Source organism: Aphelocoma coerulescens, chromosome 6 (genome assembly GCF_041296385.1).
Source record: "Aphelocoma coerulescens isolate FSJ_1873_10779 chromosome 6, UR_Acoe_1.0, whole genome shotgun sequence".
Classification (NCBI taxonomy): domain Eukaryota; kingdom Metazoa; phylum Chordata; class Aves; order Passeriformes; family Corvidae; genus Aphelocoma; species Aphelocoma coerulescens.
Window position 1 is genome coordinate 17,430,041 of NC_091020.1, and position 19,328 is coordinate 17,449,368.

Below are 19,328 nucleotides of genomic sequence, written 5' to 3' on the forward strand. Positions count from 1 at the left end.
CAACTGCAGCATCCCTGCACAGAAAGCTGGGAACGAGAGCTCTCGGAAAGCCCCGTGTGGGAGGGAGACAGGCCGAGCTCCTTGCATACCCCTCCGATGACGCTCAGAGAACAAACAGCGAAAAGGTGAATCAGGGGCCACCGGTGGTGCGTTCGGGCCCCATGTGAATCAGGGCCAACAGCAGGTGCTTCGGATGGGAACTAAACCTCCATCCAGAGCTAGCAAATAATCTCCCGACTTCAATGGCTTTGTGCACAGGTGTCCCCACTTCTGACCTATTAGCCAGATGGGCTCAAAAGGAAGGAGGAAGAGCAAGGTAAAAGGGCAGTTATAGCTCACTGGATGGGATTTCTTGAGAGTTTAAGGATGCTCTGAAGACCCGTGGCTCTTACAGTGTTTCTGCTGGTACAGTTGCCCTACAGGTAGGTCTATAAAAGTCTGTGATCAATAGAAATACAGTGGACAGCCTCCTCCTTCACCATTCCCATACATGTTCTAAACATTGCAGCATTGTGCTGAGAACTAGGCATCAAAACTGCTTATAATCTGACTAAACTAATAATGGGCATGAGTCACAAACCTCAGCGTGGGTTTTGTGCAGCTCAGAAAATGCAGGAGTATCTGAAGATAGGTTTGGCTTGTTGTCAGGATAAAGGCTAGTTGTGCAATTTGGATCCAGATCAAGGCTGAAATGTGGAATGAAGTTTTGATGGGGCAGCATCTTTTCTGGGAAGTCAGTCTGCTTTACTGAACAACTTGAAAGCAAACACTTTCTGTGAGTGACCCATACAATACATCTTCTAAAAAGTACTCTCTGTTCATGCAATGTAACATTAGCAACACAAACACATTGCTTCAAAGTACTGAAGAAGTTGTGAACTACTAAAAGAGCAGTGAAACAGAGAAACATATATCTATTTCTTTGTGTGTGGAAGGATTTACCAATGAACAATCATAGTTTTGAGTGAACTATGTGGCTTGTAGTCCTCAGCCTTGAGGATGAATACATGTCAATCTGGAGGAAACAGGAAGGGATGAATCCTGGTAAAAATCCTAGTCACTGATGCGTATTATTTCTCTTCAATTACTTGGTATTCCTACATAATCAGGAATAGTGTGCAATGCATTGCTAAGTGAGTTATGTTAGTCTCAAATAGCAGGCTTATAGAGAAAATAAGATTTTCACTGCTATTAGCTACAGGAATGCTTTAGGTAGAGATGTCTCACAGCTGAGTTTTTTCGGAGTGCTAACTTCCTAGGAACACTAGCATTGCTTTTGTGGCCTGTACTTGACTGCAACCCCCCCATGTGAACTGTGATTGGATCCAACCCTGTTGTGGTAGAGATGTGTGTGAGTTTGACCTTTACAGAGTTAAGTACTCAAAAATAACTGCTCTTGGCAAAGTGCAAGTATAATGCATTGTCTGGCTGTCTCATTCTCTACGCCAATTGGTCTGTACAAAGAATAAAGAGATATTTACTGTAACAGGTTTTTAAGTTAGCTCAAATGGTAGAGGATTGTATTTTTGGTGCTCAAGTTCCTGTACTTGCTCTTTGCTGTCCAGTTTAAACATCTGTTACACTGGGATCATAAATCCTACTAGTGAAACATAGCCAGCATGCCCTAGAAATTGAGTGGCACTTCAGCAGCTGGTTTCTAGTAAAAAGTATCAGAAAAAAACATTTTGTCTTTCCTGCTACCACCTATCTTCTGGAAAAATTACCTTCTGGAAGAGTGATTGTTCAGTAATGTACAGAAAGCCCATATGAATTGCTTCTGTTTATCTATGAGTATGTGAAGGTGTATTGTCCTGTGGTTTTCCAAGTCCACTGAGTAATCCATCTGGGGTCCCTTAGATGTGTGACTAAAGCCTGGATACTTACATAAAGTAGAATGTTGGGTTAGTTTCTCTTTTCTGTAACTTGAATTTAAATGTAGAAATGACTACCTTGAAGTAGAGCAGTCTCAGGTACTAAGGGAGGAGTTTGTCTTTTGTATGTGAACTGCACAGCCATTACACATACGCACACACACACTTTTATCCATGAAGCCACCCAAGTCCTAACCTGGAATTTCAAGGTTCTCTGTTGGCAACATCCATCTTCTGCGCCCTCCTCGTATTAGCATTGATCTACAGGGGAAATAGAGAACACGGCTGTGTTATTATATACCCGACTGCAATTTCTGCTCTAGTGATTGAGTGTACATACGGAATTTTTGAAACATGGTCATTCTAACTTATTTTGTCTTCCTGTCAATAGCGTGGCACTTGTCCAAATTATGGATCGATATCAGCTGATCTTTTTATGTTAAACTGTAATGAAGTTGCCTCTCTTACTGGAGATGTGATCTTGCTTCAGGCAATGCTTTTAACTGAGAACTTTTGGAATGGAAATGGGGGAGAAGGGAAATAGAAGCAGAGGAATGAGCAAACCCAGACTGGAGAGTAACAGCATTCCTTCCTCTTTTTGAAAGAGGTAGGAGTTGGGTAAGAGGAGGACTTCGATATGAGGAGAGCTATCTTGTTAGGATTTGTACAAGTATGGGTAAGAACTGTCAGCCTCTACTCTCTTCAAAGTACTGTCAAAAAGCCAGTGGTGGACACTGGGAATGAAAGCCTGGCTCTCTTGAAATTTCATGCAACGTTACCTTTAATTTCTATTTTAATTTCTATTTTTTTTTCTATTTCATAAAGTTTGTGAAATCAAATAATTGAAAGAACAGAGGAAAAATGGAATGAGGCAAGGAGTGGGGAATGAGAGATGTAAAAGGGGATATTAGGTCAGCCATATTTTCCCTTGTGGTCAGGATGAGATCGTCTTTACAGTGACTTCTCCAGGTCATTATCTAGCTCAGAAGAGTTTCAGGGTATCAGCACTGTGTCATAGCTGCAGCAAAGAACAGCTGACTGCCTTTAATTTCATAGGCATTCACTGAAACTCTTCAGAGTGCCCGTGCTTTTATTTTTATCTTATTTCACTTTAATGGACAAAATGTAGAGGGTAACTTTTTCTATCCCATTTCTAGGGTAGAGGGTTTGTGGAAGAAAGGTGTTGTGTCTGGCTTTTGGAAAAAGATTCTATGAGGTACTATATTAAGTTTACTTTGTAAGGGAAGAACAATGAAGAAGGGAACTTAGTGGATTTGGAGCTGGTAGTCAGTGGCTGAAGCTGACAGACACTTTCCTTTCTCAGACCAAAGTGATGCTGGTAATTCAAAGGCATGTCTTTGTGAAACATTCAAGAATAAGGTGGTTTCTCCCTGAACTGTCTCTGAGCCACTCTTACAGCTCAGTTTTGGCTGCTGAGAATATGTGCAGTATTTCTGGAGAACCCAGGAATGCCTCCTATTCCAAGTGTCTCATTTGTATCTCTGTCCCATATGGGAAGGGAGATGTGAGGCCTGAGCATTCACTGGTTCTCCTTAGTTTCTCTGTAGTGGCAGGTGGGCCAGCAATAGGGAGGGATCTGTTGGATACACCAGCCTGGTTCGCCCCCAGCCCCCCATATAATTTTATAACTATTTTTGATTCAGGAAGCTCTATATGTCTGTCTTTCTAAATGTTACTGTTATTATTATCCTTAGTTACTTTATGGAAGTATCTAGAATGATCCATACAAATACAGACTGTTGGATTTGAGAAGCACATGCCAAGATCTTCGTAAGAATTGAAAATGATTGGGTAGGACTGAGAAACTGAGATAAGTAAGGGAAACTAAGGAACTAAGCAAATGCTTTCTTTACTGTCAAAGAACAGTAGCTGAGTTGGAAACTGGATTTTAATTGTATGCTCTCATGTAGATACTTTTATTTCCAAGGATGTGTCTTCCCTTCTTGGGCCTTAAGCAAAAAATATGTAAGTAAGACCTCTCCATTTCAGGATAATGCTAAAATGAATAATGAAAAGTTAAGACTATGATAGTCAAAAAGTTTTTGATGTTTTAGTCAGTCTATAGTATCCACTTCAGTTTTAGTCTATTATTCTATTGGGTCTCTATGATTCAGTTAGTGAATTTGTGCTCTTTTTTTGTCCCCCTTGACACAAGATTGGCTACCTATAGCTTTGGGGACATCTTTACAATAGTTTTGTGCTTCCGAGCCTACAATATTGTACCAGTTTGAAAACAAACCAGTGGGAGATTGCAAGTCAGAATTATAATTTAACAGGAAAATTAAAATAAATGCAATAGTACAAGAACACTGACAGAGTCAGGATACAATCTGATACCCTGTTAGTCAGGGTGGTGGTAGCAGTCCAGAGGAAGTGGTCCTGTTGAAGTGGTGATCCTGTAGAAGGGTCTGGTCTTCACCTGAAGGTCCAGTGGTGTTTATGTAGCTCTTGTCCTCTGGGAATCCAGTAGGTAAGGGCTGACTGTGGTGTTCCAAACCTCAGATTATATCCAGGTAGGAATGCTTGGTTCCTCCCCCTGGGCGGAGCATCTCACAGTGGGATGATGTTATTTTATGAGTCACAAAATGAGGCTGGATGGCCCATTAGCAGAAGATATCCCTCCAGAGGGAGTTATCAGAGGTATCTCATGGAAGAGACAAAGAACACTGCCCCACCTGGTTTTAACAGCTGGTGATAGAATACATACTTTTGGTTACATCTTACATTGTAACCTAAGACAAACATCTAAATATCTCAAGAAATATGCATGGTTATTAAGGCCTTGGTAAGTGAGGGACAGTGTTATTTCAGTTGTACAGATAATGAACTGAGACAAAAGTGATATTTGGGGAGTGGTACAACAAAATTATGGTAAATCTGGATGGAAAACACTTGTCTTGTTTGAGGGAAAAACTCTAAATTCTAAGACACTTTTCCTTGTAGTGCAAAGATGAGAAATTAAAATTGTGAGTGCTTTTTATGAATTACAATGAAAGAAGACCTCAAGCATTTCTTTGGGTCTATGGGGAGAATTGAAGGTTTTGGTGATCTTACTGTGAAATGGAAATGAATAGCTTCTTTTAAAAAACAGCTTAGTATTGGGAATAATGTTGAATATGAAAAATGGAATTTTTCATACAAATTTAAAAATATCTATTCATCAAGTGTTTTAATTCACGTAGTTTGTGAAAAGTGGTTGATCTCTGAGAAAAAAAGTTTTGTTTTGCTGAATCTACATTTTCATCCTGAAAAACATGTAAAAAAAAATCCAACTAACTATAGTTCCTGGCAAAGAAAATAGAGGGAAGCCACAGTTTTTTTGCAGATAGGTCTTTTGCTTTAATCATTTCACTAATGTAGGGGGTAAAAAACGAGACTTGTACATAGCTTTTCAAAGAGTTTGATAACCTGTTGGTGTAAATCATCATAGCTGCACTGAGGTCAGTGAGGTCTGGCTGTCAGTGTGCTCCTAACTGTGCCACAAAGCTACTTTTTTTTTTTTTTTTCTGAAACAAAAAACAGCACAGACATCATGTATAAGTTAATACACTATAGTGACAGGAGATGGCATTTTCTTCAAGCCTGGGAAGGAAAGTGGAAGAGATAAGAAGCAAAGCTGGGAGACATGGAGAAAGAAAAATAAACCCAACCCCAAACCCCACCCCAAATCCAACCAAGAAATTACTTGGCCTTACCACTAAAATCTTGTTTTAGGAGACCCAACATCAGTCATGAAGCAGATGCTGGCAATGCTCCTGCTCAGCAGGAGACTATAAACATATGTCCCAGGTCACACGGTTTATGTGACTATGCAAGCACAAAGTAAGTGGAAGTGGTTGTCCCTGTTAGCTGGTACTCATTGCTACATGAGGTCCATTTGCTTTGCTTCGGTGTTAGGGGCAGCAGGGGAGGAGAAAACAAAGCTTAGAAAACTCAGCCCAAGTAAAATGATGTGCATTATTGGATGCTGAAGTAGAATATTTCTAATAACTGACCTGTTGGTTTGTTTGCAACACCAAAAAAGGTGGAATGTATGGAGCAAATTGGAGGATCATTCTATTAGTTTAAAAGCAGCATTTTTTTCCTTGGGCCTGAAATACTTGCATTTAGTGTGATTTTCTTTTTCTAAAAAAAAAAAGTAAAATTGAACTGAATTTTTAGAAAGTATTGCAGATTTGAGTTTAAAGGGGTATACATTTCACATTCAGCATATCAAATGGAATGATCTGGATTTTCAAAAAGTTTGCCTAGGCTGGAATAGCTAAACAAATCTGAATAAAATTTGCAGTCAGTGTAAATCTGCATTTTAAAAGCTTGCTCAATCATTCTACCTTAGACAAACTAATCTTTGTTTTACATCATCTATGTTCTTATTTCTGAACTGTTTCATACACAGAATACTTGTAAGCCTGGATGATTATGCACAGACTATTGAATAAACACAGATTGTGAAACTGGAAAGGGGAATTTCAGTTGTAGCATCACTTCATGGATAGTAGGAGAGTTACACTTCCAAGGATTTTGCCCAATTACTTTGGAAATTAGAAGTCAGACTTAGCAGGTATAAAAAGAATGGCAGCCATGACTGTGGAAACACTACGTGAGAGAATTGTGTGCATTACAGGGAAATAAACAGAATTGTAGTTCTGGGCCTTGACTATTTTCTATTAGCAAACAGGTTACCATAACTGATTTAAACCCTCTCTTGGCAAAATTTAGTTGATTCCGGTGGATTTACAGCAGGGATTAATTTAATCTTCAGTTTTCCTGGTTTTCAAGCCCAGAAGGACTATTAGCTTGTATACTGTCATCTGCCACACAGCACAGGCTGCAGAATTTCACACAGGTATTCAGCATCAAGCCCAATAACCGGTATGTTTTAAAAAAGGGAGTCTTTCTGCAGGGAAAAATTTCAAGGAAAGGCTGTTGGAAAATTGCTGGAATGATCAATTGTTCTTTTGTTCAACAAGGCTGAGACCTTGATTCTGTTCCTAATTCTGTGGCAGTCAAACTTCCTCTCCATGCTCTAATTTCCATGCCTATAACTTGAAGATAGGATAGTTAATCTCATCTGGAAATAAACTTAAATTCCATAGCAGAAGACTGATAAATGTAAGTAAAACATCACTCCGTGATCGTAGTCAGATCCCTCCTCCATCCCTTTTGTTCTGCTGCGTTTCTCATTTTGCTTTTCCCATCTGCAGATCTCTGATATTTTTACTGAGTGCAGTAAATGACGTGCTGACCTTCTACTGCCTTTAGTACTACCTACTAAAATTTTATCTGTGTTTTCTTAAAGAAAAGCACAAATTAAAACAATTTTCTCTAAAATTGCATGCATTTGAATAGACAAAATGCCAAGCTAGCTTTTCATTTGTTCATAATACAGCACTTCAAGAGTGTGTGTTGTTGCTGTTATTTACATAGCTGTGTAACGAGATGGGAGGTTCATGAGGTTTTTTTGTTTCATGTTGCATTTCAGCTTTCTTTTAGTAACTACTGTAGCAAATCTGTCTGCTGAGTATCTCATAGTTGTGTCATTCCAGCCTCTGGAGTATTCATGCAATGCTGAGGTTGGAATTCAGGTTTTGTGTCTCAAAACAGTTTCAAGCGCCCAGAGGCAGTGATAGATAGTGTCTGTGTTATGTTTCTGCCCAGGAGAAACTGTCCTGCAACCCAGGGACTTGGTTCTGGATTGTCTCCCGATTCAAGTTGAACATTTGTATCTCTCCATGCTAGTATAAAAGAGAACTGACTGATGTTTTCCTTGTTCCTAAGTTTTAGGAACAGGGACTGACAGCTGGAGTCTTTGTAAAGAAAGGATCCGTAACCAAATGGACCCATGGGATATAGGCACTTCATTAGAGTTCAATATTATAGTGACAGGTACCTTAGGAGTGAGATCTAAAGATTAGATTATATGGCAAATGGAAGCCCCAGTTTCCAAGTGTGATTTGCTGTCAGTAATGGTGTCATGGGCATGAATGTCTTGAGCAATATATACATCACTGACAGGAAAGGCTCAGGAACAGGGTGCAACTTCTCTGCTTCTTATCTTGCTTTTGCATTTTATTCTAATCTGCTAGGATCAGTCTAGTCCCTATTGTTCTCACAAACAATGTGAGGATCTTGTCTGCAGACTGCTTTAGGAAGGGTTGGCCCCTCTCGAGCCCTACCAACAAGGGCTCTGTAGTTGCTCTTCCCCTGCTATTTGCCAACTGAGTGATACTACACAATCACTGTTGTCTTTGCATCTGTAGGCCTTAGGGACTGGTAACAGTTGCTATTTTCCCCATACCTTCTTGGTGCTTTTTCTGATCTCTCTTCTGCTGATACTCCTAGAACCCCCTCTCCTGTTCCTGATAATTTGGAAGGCTTGGTCCTGGGAGTTCATCGTGCCTCTCCATCATTCCCCTTGCCTGGTGCTGCCCTGTTGCAGCCTTGGTCCCCGGGGGCTTGTGTGTCCTGCCTCACCAGTGTTTGCCTTGCCTGGTGCAGCATTCAAGTGACACCTTAATAAAAAGCTTTCCTCCCTTATCTCCTCTCTGCTGCTGTGCCACTGGGCTGGGGATCGTGTTCCCATCTCTTTCACACGCACACCTGGTCATAAAACACTGGGTTTGTTTTTAACCTCAAACCAGGGAGCTTTAATTAAAGAGACAGTGACCTCTTTTATGAGTTTGCTCGCATAGGGTTTCAGGGCTATTGTCACATACAGCTCACATAACAGAGCACCATTGCACAAAGCTCCATTTACACATCCTTCCCTGGCTTTTTTCCTCTCCTTTTTGTTTTCCAAACCCAGAAGGAGGTTGTTTTCTTGTTTACCCCTAGGCAAAGTTGTCTCTTTAGTAGCCTATGGCTAACAGTCTCTTTGAAGAGAACCTACCTTTCTTACTAACACATGGATGTCATTAGACTTGGAGAAATGTTATTTTTTAGTCTGTGTAAGAAATAGTCTTCTTTACCTTAAATTTGCTGGATCTGAACGACTAGCTAAAACAGATCTTCTGTTCATTCTCCTCAACTTGTTCTCATAGCTGTATAGTGGAATTTGTGTGTTTCTTATGACAAATACTTTTTATTATTTGCTGTTGCTTTTACCTGTATTCATTAATTTTCAGGTGCAATAAATAGAATTTTTGATATGTATTCAAGAATGATGTGTATAGGAACACACAATAAAACTTGTTTTACACAGAATAGTTTGCATGTTATTTAAAGAAAAATTTTCATAAATACAGATGTGTATTCTCAAGTACATATATTCAAAGATACACAAATGGAAAGACACACAGAAGTGTGTATGCAGTCCAGAACTTATTTGTGGTATGTAGACTTCAGAAAAAGGCACTCATGCACAGAAAAGAGACAGCTGGGACACAGACACAAGGAACCACATAATTGGTGGAATACAGAGGCACACACAGGATATGCACACACAAAAGAAAAAAACCCAAACCGAACCATGTGGAAGAGTGTAGTTGCCCTCAGAATACACCTTGTATGTAGACCTCCAAAAGCAGGCACAAGGATAAGTCTGCAGGAAAACATGTATGTAGAAACAGATGCTCAGTTAACTCTGAAAGTAATATGTAAGTTGCTGTGGACACATGCAGCATGTTCAGGTGCTGGAACTCTCACTTGAATTGTGCAAGATTTTGCATTCAATGGTGTTACTTTCAGGAAAAACTCAATTATATGAAAAAAAAAAAGTTTTAACTGCAAAGCTTGTAGATACAAGAACACATGCCCTTACATATAAAAACAGATAGATATATATTGACGAGAATACAGATACACATTTTTTTACTTAGTATATTAATACAGATTTGCGTAGACACAAATATACCACACACACAGACCCTTAGACACACACAGATATACCCATGTCTATGTTCATTGAGAGAGACTCACTCAATATCTGTGTATGTGTGTGTTGGGAGAGGGTCATAACCTCCTCCATTCTTCTCCTGAAGGGGTTTGGATAATGAAGGGAAAAGAAATGAGGCCTGGGGCTAATTTGTAGTGGCATTTCCTGGCCTCTCTTATGCCAATGAAGCTCCGTTTCATCTTTAGCCTTATCAATTCTGCAGTCATGTGGCTTTCCGCTTGGACGCCTCTGTCTCTTCGCCCTCCTCCCCAATCTCCGATGCTAATGGAAACTTCGTTAATGCCATTAATCTGCTGACCGGGACAAGTCAAAAACATATCCACACAATCTGAGCCAGGGCTGCAGCGTCCTGGGGCTGCCAAACAGAGGCACCCCCCGTGTTCACTGCATTCCTGAAGGAACTTCATATTGATTTCTTTCTTTCTTTCTCTGCTTTATTCTTAGACGACATTGCATCCTTCAGAACAGGCATCAAGTAGATGGCCTTTTCTTCCTGATCCCTCATAATGATATTTCTGCAAGAATCCTTTCCTTAGTTGCAGGGCTAGTGCCTTCTTTCAGTGCCCCCTCATGGCAGCCTTTTTGTTCTTGTGCTGTCTTTGGTGACAGACTTGTTATTCCTCTTGCCTAATAGAATTTCATAACTATCCAAATGTTGTGTGAACCTGCCTGGGCTGGTCTAAAATAAAAAGCATTCCACTCTACCTTAATATTAGCTAACAGAACATAAGTAAGTCTTTCATTATCCAACCACTGTTACTGTTGCTCTAGTGGTAGTTGCCACTAGTTCTGTTCTTGACGGACTGTGCTGTTGAGGTGCCCTATCCTCTGAAATGTTCTCAGCTCCCCTAAATCACTTTTTAGGCATGAGGACATAGCATTGCTTTGCATTTTACTATGAGGGCAGGTTTTGTAATGCTTTGCCATTGTCTTCTATCACAACTGATTATCATTTTCAGTGACATATCATTTTCTTAGCTATGACTTCGACTTTTCCTGCCAGTGTAGCACACCTGCAGAAACTTGAAGCTCTGAGCAATGACTCACCATCTCCTTATTTCATAGTATTGTCCAGTGGCTGAGCATGTGGAAGTTCCACATGTCAGGATTATGCTGGCTGAGGCTTCACTAAGAAGAGAAAATAGACTCTGTGTGATACTTGTTTTAGGAAAAAATTTCTGTGATAATCAGAGTTCATAGCTAGCTCTTGAGAATGTCAGGATGTTGAGTGATCTGTATTTGATCTATGAATCTTTATATACATAAATGAAATAGTGACAGTGAAGGAGGAAAAGACAGCTAGGAAAGGCATGCCTTCGGAGTTGTGACATATGGATAGGTTTAGAAAAAAAAGCATTAAATTGATAAAAACAAGGAGAGAAGTTGGCAGTTCAGCATGAAACTTTGATGATGTCAGCTAAATCTGGAATGATATTGGCCATGACAGAAGGCTGAGCCTTAGTTGCCACCTTCACACAGACATCACAGTAAAAAGGGATTGTTTTACAGGGAGAGGACAAAGAAGTTTTAAGTTCTTCAGTCCTGGCAGGGGTTGAAGTCAAAAGTTCATCCTCATGTAGTTTTGGGCACAGAGAATGCATGTCATTTCCTACCAGCCAGGAGATGCTCCACTGAACAGAACATCATCTTCCTCTGGCCAGTTCTGGGATGAGACATACTTTTTATCTTCAGGGTATATTAATGCATTGCGCTCTCTGATGTTGAAAGATTCACACTGATTGGTACCATGCTTATTTTTTGGGCGTCACTGAATGGGGGGGTGGGGGAGGGAAAGCTAGAGATTGTTACATCTTAATATAAAAGAAAAAAGGCAGCTGGGATACTCAGTGCCCTAAAATTCCTATTTAGGTGAGTGGGACAGTATCTGTAAGCCTAAGACCAGCATGTGCTGGAGCACTTTCAGAGCTCCAGTGAAAACACAGAACTAAAAATAAAATACTTGTAGCTTTAACAAGTGCCAGCACAGTTAGCAGCTCATACAAGACCACTCATTTTGGTTTAGATGTTAAATTTGCTTTCCCTTCTTCATATTCTGTGACTCAGGATTTGAAATTGAAATGTTGGGGCAAAAAATTGAATGCTTGTAGTGAAGTCTAATGTCCTGGGAGATGGTGGTAGGAGATTTTTGGTATCTTTTTATTGAGCATGCCTCAAGGAAGCTATTGGTACCTAAGTGAATTCATCTGGCATAACAGAGCAGTAATACATGGCCTGTGATGTTGCAGTGTGCTAATTGTGTGGCGTGTTCCATGTATGTGGAGGGGTTGATTGTGCCACACTGTCCTGTACAAGAAGAAAGGAAAAAATTTGTCAAGTGAGCAAGTAGTCTGTGCACACCAAGTTGTTCCATTCCAGGGGGCACCTTAATATAGAAGCAGAAACACCAGGAAGCTAAGCCCTGTGCAAGATATAACATTGTCCTGCCCAGTGACCTTGGCAGGTTGTTTAATCTCTTTGTGTGTCTAGACTTTTCCTGTTTAGTCTATTCCTATCCCAAAATTCTTGAGAAAGAAGTTTCTTCCTATGGGTGCATCCAGCTAGGGAGTTGGTCATCATCTTGGCTAAAGTTGTTCTACAGTGATATAACAACCTATGCCTCCATATGGCAGGAATTGTGCATTAGACTGAGAAGTAAAAGGTGCTTTAGACTTCTGACTGGTGCCAAGAAATAAATCAATTCAGCAAAGCCTGCATTAGCTGCCTTGGGTACAGGGAGCATCCCAGCTGTGGCAGCATAGAGCCTATCGAGGCTAAATTTGGATCATGTCATGATGCAGCCTTCATGCTGGGAAAGAAGTTTAAAATGTCAGTGCTGTATGTCTTTGGAAACTTTCTATTTGAATGCCACTGCCATGCACAAAACTGCTGCTGCCCATTGGTTGGTATGCTTTGACCCATTTTTTGCTCAGTCTTTTCTAACTACTGGACTCATAGGAGCTGTCATACTGCTATGCAGATTCTGCTCAGCTTCCGTTTTGTCATGGAAAATGTTCAAAAAGAGGTGGTGGATGCAGTTTTTCAGTGAAACAGTATTTTATTGCAGTCATGACACTCCAAAGATATGGAGTAGATAAAGTTTTTTGCTTGAAATAATATCAATATACCCATTGGTCTGAAAATCAGGATTTTTTTCCTATCTTGTGCTGTTTTCTTTATTACAAGATTTTATTTTTTTAAATGAAGTCTGTGAGTGGTAGTCAGGCAATGTAGCTTTTACCTCTGGTTGTGTTAAATTTGCGTTTTGATCTTGGGGATAGCACAGTCTGTATCTGCATTATCCATTTGTAAAGTGAGGAAAACAACAACTCCTCCTTGCATTCTTTTCTGTCTTGAAACAGAAAAGACTAGACTTGCCCAGCACAGTGTCTGTTTCTAGTCAGTGAGCCACAGCTCATTGTTAGGCTTTTCTCTGCAGGCTTCGTGGTCTTCTGGGTTTAGACCCAAAGGCTGGAAATCAACTCATTTTCAAGCATCTCTATAGCTTATCTTTTAACTGTAGGGGGGTAGTACTTGGTGTGTTGTGATGTTGGTATGCTTCTGTAGCACAGAGATAAACAAAACAGAATTATAGCACTGTCTCCTTTTTCTTTACCTTTATATTTATATTATCTTTGCTTTCTTCTTCTTATAAATTTGGTGGGTGTCCTGTGAGTAATCCTTAAGCTTTCTTGGAGGGAAACCCCAATATTTTGATGAGTAGAGCTGTTTCTGGTGGTAAGTGTAGAAAAGAGCTTGAAGACTTGTTTTTTTTTTACATTCAAGAGTGATGTCATGAAATCTGGGGAGTGGCCTTTCCTGGAAGCATTGGAACCTACCAGTTCATGGCAAGGGAAAATTGGTGTGACTCATCACAAAATGTAGTACATTCTTTGATGCTGAGGGCAGAGAATGAAAATTCTCACAAATGCAAATGAATCTATGTTTTAAAATCCTTGCAATCAGCAAGGGAAGAAACTTCTTTGCTTTAATGAAAGCACAATAAAAAGTAATACTTGCAGAGTTTATTTAATTCAGAGATGCTAGGCTCATTAGGCAACTGGATTAGAACATGATTCTGCCTCTTATTGGTGCATAATAACCATGTTTACTACTTTGAAAATACAGCTACGTATAGGATGGGGTATTGGAGATGTTTAACTTTTAAAAAATCTTCACAAACCATGGAAGTAAGATTAAGACAGGAGAAATAGAAGGGAATGTATACAATGGAGGGAAAGACTTGTCATCCTTACAACCATTGCCAAAAAGAACATTCCTGTAAAGTCTTGCAAGAAACCCCTGGTTCACAGAGTTTGTGGAAAGTGTTTGAGTCCTGTAAGGTGGTGCCTCTGGCAGCTGGCTGGCAGCACCAGTGCACGGCTTTAGCAGCACTGCAGGGCACAGCACAGCTCCTTTGAGGACCGCAAAGCCAGGAGCCGGCCAGTCTCACTCTGCTTGTGAGAATGGACAGGAACACAGCACAAATGACTCCAAACCACTCTGCTTGGCCTGTCAGTGTTTAAATAGGGGCAAAATCCCACCCTCTGGTTCCTCAGACCATAGGTGAATGCCACTGACTGGAGAGGGAGCAGGTTTATCCTCTGATTTTGAAGAAGGTGCAAGGGAATGAAGGTCATTGTTTCTAAAAACTTGAAGAAGTTGTTTAGTTTCATGAAAGAAAGCTGATCAAATTGGATACCAAATGCTTAAACTGAAGTAGAATCCTTATCCTGGAATGCCTGTTGTCCAAACTGTTGCTTTTGAATCTGATTCATGAAGCCATGGTAGCAGTTTTCACCTTCTCCTTGGTATAGCCTTCTACTGCAACATCCACCAACACCTCAATTCTCGTGTCTGGGCTGCAATGCAGGAATAAAGTTTGAGTTATCAGTCTATTAGTCCAAATTCTTGGGAGCTTCTGATTTAAACAGCCAAAGGAGATGCTGTTAAATGTGATTTACAGAGTGTATAAATGTTCTGGTTAAACCATAATTCATGGTAGATTTTTCTGCCTTGCACATGAACTCATCTAGTCACTGAAACTTCAACTTATATCCTCTTCAGAGACACATCTCTTTTGTGGATGGCCCCAAAGAGAGTCTATGGAAAGAAATTTTTCTTTGCAGTGCTGAAAGAAGAACTGGAAGAGAAGCTGGAGGTTGGCACCATAGCAATTGTTACTCTAGGATACTGTTCTGGGCTTTGGTGATAGCAAGGAAGAAAGATGCCTTTCTTTTTTGTAGTTGTTTGGGTTTCTTTATGTTTGGGTTGCTTTTTTGTTTGTTTTGTTGTTTTTATTGCTTCTTATGCCACAACTGAGGGGATGTCACCTTCTCTATTCTGCTAAACTCCATCAAGCATGAGTTGTTGAAAGCCATTGTGGCTTGTAGTTTGGTTGTCCGTAAGACATGAATGTGCTGCTCTCAACCAGTTTCTCTATGGATGACAATAATGGCAGTTTAGTTGTTTATTTCAGTTCTTCTGAAGTGAAGTCATGAAGGGGGGTTTGCCCTATTGCTACACTTACTTTATGATCTCTTTAAAAGAAAGAAGAGGATTAGAACTTGGGATAAAGTCCTAAGAATGACCTTGATGTCTGGAGCGCCAGCCTGACCTTAAAGCCTCACAGAGAACAGTTACCAGACACTTTGTGAAGTGAGTCTGGGCTCCACTTTTCATCTGATAGAACAGCAGTTTAGGAATCAGTACACTGTTTGCCCTACTTACCCCCAGTACTAGCTTCTAACACAGGAAAGCTGTTGGCACAGGCACCAGACTGTCACTTTTGTGACCGAGGGAGGAAAGAGAGGAGTCTTCACCCCATCTTCCTTTTCAGACAGTCTCCAGGAGTTTTGGAAGGAGCTTTTTACAAGCCCTCTTCTATTGTTGGCCAGGAGACAAAGGATGGAGGAGCTGGATTTAAGCATAATGACGTGAGCTCCTCCATGCAGAAAAACCCAGCTGAGAGACCCCCCCTGCTCCACACACAAACAAAAAAAGGAAGAAAGGGGGAGAAAATCTTTGAAAATAACTAATTAAAGTTGTTTTAGCCTCTCTCTCTCTCCCCTCCAAGGGCGCCTAATCTCACAGGGGGCAGAGGGGGAGAGAGGCAAGAGGAACAATGAGAACCATCCCCCCTTCTCTACACCCCACCTCCTGGTCTCTGAGGTTTTAAAACAAGAGGCCACTTTAAGTTAATGAGCTATCAGCTGACTGAGAGAAGTCTCTAATGAAGCCTGATGTTCACACATTCCCCAGGTTGCTGAATAGGCCTCTGCCAATCCTATAACTGTCAGAAAGTTTCATTCATAAAATCCACATGATGGGGGTTGTGGTGATGGGGGCAGGGAGGGGAGCTGGGTGGAGATGGAAGAGAGGAAGTGTGGGGTGGAGGTCTCCTTATGGAGCAGTCAGCACCAGAGGCCAAACAGGAACATGCATGGCTGGGGCTGGCAGGCTGGAGGATCCCAGGGACTCGACTCCACTCTCCATTGTCTGGCTAGTAATTAGGAAGATCCTTCACATGGTTCTGGAGGACATTGAAGTCTGTAGGGATAATTAGTGAAGGTTTAGGGGATGTTCCAGCTTTTATGTTACCAACTTTGCTAGGGCTGCAGGGGTAGGTGCTAGTGGCATGAAGCCTAGGAGTCATTCTGAGGCTTTGCTGTGCCTGCTGTCTCCTGGCAGTACTTTAGGAGCTGTGCTTTTGGGGATCTTTGGGGGAAGAAGAACAAAAAGAAAGGGAAAAGTCTGAAGGAAAGGTATAACACTGGGACAGGAACAAAAAGTCACATTTACTCTACTGTAAATAAACTTGGTGGTGATGTGTGTTGGAGCTAATTCTCTTTGGATACTGCACATGCTTTTGGCAAGAGCAAAGAGGAAAGATGCAGATACAGGTCAAAACCAGTTTTCCTCCAGGGGCTGGACTATGGTTTGAGCAGTGAATCAACATTGTAATCAACAGTAATTGAGGGCCACCGTATTCTTGTGTTTTGCAAGTTTTGACATAAGACAATTCCAGGTCTTTCCTGAAGTTCCTGAGCAGCAATGTCAAGCCCAGATTTCTTTTGGAAGTTATGGATCTAATGCTCTGAGCACAGGAATTGGATCTTAGAGCATTAGACTTTTCTCTCTCTCTTTGAAACTTACTTCCCTGGTGTATCTGTTTAATCTGTTACCAAAAAACCAAAAAAAGACTGTACACCTCAAGGCAGGAAATACCCTGAACATGAGGGCTCCCTTTTGGTACCTTCCCAATCCCCAAGTCAGTATGCTGGAGCAGGACCAGGGCATAATTGTGTCACTTAAATTTTAGTTGTGACAAAAGGCACAGTTAAATGAGAAACAATCTCTGCCTTGGGGAGCTTACAATGTAAATACACAGTGCAGATTGAGTGGAAAAAAACACTTAAGAGTCTATTCAAAGACCACTGAAACAATAGTAGGATCTCTATTAACTGAGGAGCTTTGAAACTTGATCATCTGCCTGCTATTACATGGGGTGTCTGAATCAGGGCTCTGAAGTCAAATCCTATCCAGGACATAACTACAAGGTCAACTTTGTCCATATGTTTCTTATATATACACTATGAAAAGAAAGGGATTGGATTTTTCGAAGTATAATAAGAAGTTAGGGATGAATGTTCTTGACACACAGGACAGCATGTGCTGGGGGCATAGGTGGCATTAAGAGCATTGGATCCTGTGAAAACATGAATATGTTGGGAAAGCAGCTGCCTTTAGAGATTTCTATGAACTGGAGTACTAAAAAGAGTCATGAGTCAATGCCATAATGTTTCATTCACTAAAGCTTCTGGTTTCCCATCTATTTTGTCCTATTATTGAAATTTCACTAGAGTAGTGTGGAGAACTATGTGGCTCTTTGTAAATGGCAGAGGCAGTGCTGGAGAGACTATAACTGGGATTTGACTGTGAACTGCAAAGGCTGTGGTGTGGTTGAATAATCAGGAAATGTTTTTCCTCTAACTGGTTCCATAGAGATCTTTATTTTTCCCTTCTTTACACTTGGTAGCTCTATTACTCAGTTTTGTTGCATTATAACAGTATCTGAAGACTTCACCATATTTCTTTGCTGCTATTCACATTTTGGACATGGGGAAACAAACCACAAAGTTTTGGGGTGAAATCCACAAAAGAGTTTAGACCTTGCACACTTGGTTTCCAGGTGGCTTGTTTGCAGTGAAATCCAAGTATCTAAGTTAAATATGGGCACCTGTAGATATAAGTACATGGGAGTGGGGAGCTGTGTAAGCTAGTGGGTGAGAAGCACTGAAGAGCAGGGGGGGACATCTAGTCTGGCAGGTAGGCATTTCTCTCTTGCCTGGAGAGAGATACCTGTCTTTACATTGGTTCATAGCTGTGAATATGTCCTTATTGAGGTCTGCTCTTGCTGTACGGATACAGGACTCAGAACTGGACACAGGCCATAAATGCTCGACCTTTGAATATTTCCGTGGTGTGGCTTCTTAAATTATTTCAGGTAACAGTCTTCCATTTTTTTTAAAAATTATCAAATATTCTGATGACAAAGCAGTAGATTTGCACTGTAGGCCAAAGGCTAAAGAAGTTTCTGGCCTTCAGGGAGGGCAAACTTGGAGAAGAGGAGGAACGTGATGTATAGCTATTTACATGCTATATAGCTTAAAATGGACTCTGTTGTCTCGTCACTTCCATGTGCTGAGCAAGGAGCACCTTCAGAATGAAGGTGTGTTCAGCTCTACCTGTATCTCACTGAACACATGCTTTTAGAGTTGGACCTGAAGCTGCTTGTTTTAGTTGTTGTGGTGCTACTCACTGGTTTAGATGCTGACTTGGTTCTCCAGCTTGACTTTCCTCCTGGCTTTTCTTGCTCTGGATTGCAGCACTAACTAGATCTACCTTAGCTGAAGTCTAAATGGTCTATATTTGTGTTTGCTTTGATTATTTTATTTGTTTTTTAGCTCTCTTACTGTTTCCTACCATCAGTACTTCTGATTGCTGACAATTACAAATTGCTGACAGAGAAGAGACTAACTCAGTATTATCAAATCTCTGCTCATGCCAGTTTTTGTCCTTTTTGTCAGTTTTGCCTCTTGGTAATGCCATTGCTCTCTCCCAGAATTCCCTTGCCCTTTATTAATAGTCTCCTTCCCACTCAGCACTACATTGCTCTTGCTGGTATTAAGTTCTTCTGGCAAAACCTGTAAACAATTTTGTGGAGTGCTGATTTTCTGTCACTGCTGCTTATATTTATTTAACAGCTGGAGGATGGCTGGGTTCTCTGTGGTTGAAGGGCCCTCCTGTATGCTTTAGATTCACTTGAATGCTCTCAGCCTGATCTAAGGGCTCTCCAACAAGGAGCCACCAACATGCCTCTCAGGAAGTTAGAGAAGCATCTGCTGAAGGGTTTGTTCCAATTTGGTCAGGGACTTGCTCACAAATTGGTAAAGGAGGAGGGGAGCAAACAGGCAGTGGTCAGATCCAGATACAGCACTAGATGAGGAGCTTATCCTGTATCATGGGTTGTGTTTCCTCTGTAT

At 40.9% G+C, this 19,328-nt stretch overlaps 1 protein-coding gene across 1 annotated transcript in view; it reads left to right on the top strand.

Annotated features, from left to right (window-relative positions):
• Nucleotides 1-311: 311 nt before the first annotated feature.
• Nucleotides 312-19,328, top strand: part of LOC138112768 (uncharacterized) — a 212,212-nt gene continuing 193,195 nt past the window's right edge. The window contains exon 1 of the mRNA XM_069020365.1: nucleotides 312-422. The gene's annotated coding sequence lies outside the window, so the exon portion shown is untranslated. The remainder of the gene's footprint in view (nucleotides 423-19,328) is intronic.